This window comes from Urocampus carinirostris, chromosome 14 (genome assembly GCF_059441175.1).
Source record: "Urocampus carinirostris isolate Australia breed hairy pipefish chromosome 14, RoL_Ucar_1.0, whole genome shotgun sequence".
Classification (NCBI taxonomy): Eukaryota; Metazoa; Chordata; class Actinopteri; order Syngnathiformes; family Syngnathidae; genus Urocampus; species Urocampus carinirostris.
In genome coordinates, this window is record NC_142362.1 from 15,113,121 (window position 1) to 15,116,410 (window position 3,290).

Below are 3,290 nucleotides of genomic sequence, written 5' to 3' on the forward strand. Positions count from 1 at the left end.
AACTTAGGACAGTTTACAAGCACTAACTTTGATATATTGCCTCTTTTAATATTCTTAGTGTTTGATTTATTGTGTAGTTATTGTAATTATGGTCTGAGATTGATCAATAAGGGCTAAAGATGATTCTTTATCTCTTATTTCAGGTTACAAAAAAACAGACGCGTACAATTATTCCCAATATGGTGGTTGGTGCTCCCCTTTCAATTCACACTTTTTCCATGTTGACAATTTGTTCTTGCTAGTTTTATCCATGCACAAAGTGCGCAGTTACATTAAACTTCCTCGACACTTATATTCCACCTGTTTCACTCTTACCCCTATGTACTGCTTGGGCACCCCTGGCGACCGTTAAAAAAATGCCTAAATGGGCCGCATCTTTGCATAAGCCGCAGGGCTGAAATCTTGGAAAAAGTAATAATAATAATAATAATGCATTTTATTTAAAAGCGCCTTTCGGGCCACCCAAGGACACTGTACAGACAGTGAAAAAATACAATTTAAAAAGTTGTAAGCGAAATAATAAATAAAAACAAGACATAAAATCATAAAAACATAGGAAATGGAGAAGCTATGTGATGTAGGCAGTCCTGAACAGGTGTGTTTTTAGACGGGACTTAAAAGTGGAGAGAGGTGTGCAGTTTTGGAGGTCCGGAGGTAGATTGTTCCAAAGCTTGGGAGTAGCGCGACTGAAGGCTCTGGCTCCCATGGTGCTCAGGTGGGCAGGGGGCACTGACAGTCGGAGGGAGGACGAGGATCTGAGGGAGCGAGTGGGGACGTGCACCTGGAGAAGGTCGGACAGGTAAGGAGGAGCCAGGTTGTGAATGGCCATATATGTATATAGGATCAGTTTGTAGCTGATGCGATGCTGAACAGGAAGCCAGTGTAGCTGTTGGAGAACGGGGGTGATGTGCTGCTGGGAAGATGTTTTTGTGATGATGCGAGCAGAGGCGTTTTGAACCAGCTGAATTTTATGGAGGGACTTTTGAGGAAGGCCGAAGAGGAGAGCATTGCAGTAGTCAAGGCGGGATGTGACAAGACTGTGGACAAGAATAGCAGTGGTGCGGGGGGTGAGGGAAGGGCGGAGGGGGACACTAAGGAGCTGTCAATGTTGAGAGAGAAATTGTTTACTTTGGATAAAGTGGATTTGGTGCCAAGAAAGAGGAATTCTGTTTTATTGGCATTTAATTTAAGAAAGTTTGTTGTGAACCATGTTTTGAGTTCGGAAAGGCAAGAGGTGAGGGAGGGAGGTGGGAGTATGGAGTTTGGTTTGCAGGAGAGGTAGAGTTGGGTGTCATCAGCAAAGCAGTGAAAGTGGATATTAAATTTGCGGAGGATATGACGAAGAGGCAAGAGGTAGACGATGAAGAGAAGAGGACCTAAGACAGACCCCTGGGGTACACCTGTGGTGACTAGGGAGGGCTTTGAGGTAAAGGATTTCAGCTGGACAAACTGAGTGCGGCCAGTGAGGTAGGAATGGAACCAACTGAGGGGAGTATGGGTGAGACCAATGGAGGAGAGTCTATTGAGGAGGATAGGGTGAGAGATTGTGTCGAAGGCGGCGCTCAAGTCTAGGAGGATGAGGATGGAGACTAGACCGGAGTCAGATGCTATGAGGAGATCATTTACAATACGGATAAGGGCAGTCTCTGTGCTGTGGCGGGGGCGGAAACCAGACTGAAAGGGCTCATAGAGAGAGTGGAGGGACAGGTGCGAGTGGAGTTGAGCAGCAACAGTTTTTTCAAGGATTTTTGAAATAAATGGAAGGTTGGAGATGGGGCGGAGGTTGTCAAAGTTGTTGGGGTCAGCACCATGTTTTTTCAGCGTAGGGGTAACAGCAGCGGTTTTGAAAAGTGATGGGACAATACCAGAAGAGAGTGAGGAGTGCATAATGGCAGATATGAGAGGAAGCAGGGAAGGGAGGCAGGATTTAACAAGGGATGAAGGGAGGGGATCGAGCTGGCAAGTGGTGGGCTTGGATTTGAGTATGAGGTTGGATAATTCAGCAGTCGTGTGTGGAGCAAAACTGGAGAAGAAGTGACAAGGAGAAGGAAATTCAGATGGGGAGGGAGCAGACAGGTTTTGATGGAGTTGGTGATGAATCTTAAGGATTTTGTGATTGAAGTACTCCATTATGGAGTTGCAGGTTGCTGTGGAGTACAGGTGGAGGGGGAGAGAATTTGGTGGCTGGAGGATTTTGTTCATGACAGAGAAGAGAGTTCTTGAATTTCCTTCGTTGGAAAGGATGAGGCCGGAGTAGTAGCTGGATTTGGTTGTCCGGCTTGTTGTCCGAAATGTTACGGTAACTGGCCTTGTTAGAATGTTTTTCATACCGAGTGGCCCCCGAGATAAAGTGAGTTTGACACCCCTGCCTTATAGGGTACACAAAAAAGTAGACGGGAGGAAATCATAACCTGTAACAAAAAAAAAAAAAAAAAACAATACTGTAACTTAGTCAAAAATCTAGGTGTCACATTTGACCCTAATCTGTCCTCCCAGTTACACGTTGAGAATATTACTATAACATTTTTTTTTTCATCTTCGCAGTTTGGAGAGTATAGTCCATTCAGACCCCGGTGCCCTGCCCTCTGAGATTTGATTTCCAACCTCAGTGGAACTGTCTTAAAACACACTTATATTCCATATCTTATGAATAACCTATGTTTCATGTTGACAATGTCTGTGTATTGCAACATCCATGGCATCCTGGTCATCTTGAAAGGCGATTTACCTTAAGTGCGGTCCCTTCTCTAGGTTTCTTCATTTTCTTCCTTCTAAGGTTTTAAGTTTTTCCTTGCCCTCATGTTGGTTTTGGATCAGGGAACGGTGTAATAATAGTCTGGAATCTGTAATAGTCTGTGGTCCGTGCAGCCCTTTGAGACCTAATATGATTAGGCGCTATACAAATAAACATAGCTTGACTGTAGATATGTAGATATTATCTTGTATTGTTTTTCCCAATGATGCAAAATAATTTTTTATCTCACTTTTTTCCTTAGAGTATTTTGTTGTATTTATCCTGGAGTGCCACGTTTAAACTTGTAGTAAACAATGAACACTTCGTTATCAATGACCATAAAGAAAATTCTAATCTTTTTCTTAAGTAATTACAAAATCATTTTCTCCAAATTATTTTATAAATATGATTTGTTAAGGTTGTGTGTACATCTGAGGAGCAACTTTAATTTGTTACACAGACAAAACAAAAAAGAAACCAAAAAAACTTTTAATTTTTGCACACAAAGCGTGACGTAATCGTCCACTTGAAGACCGAGAGGTACAGCGCACACACA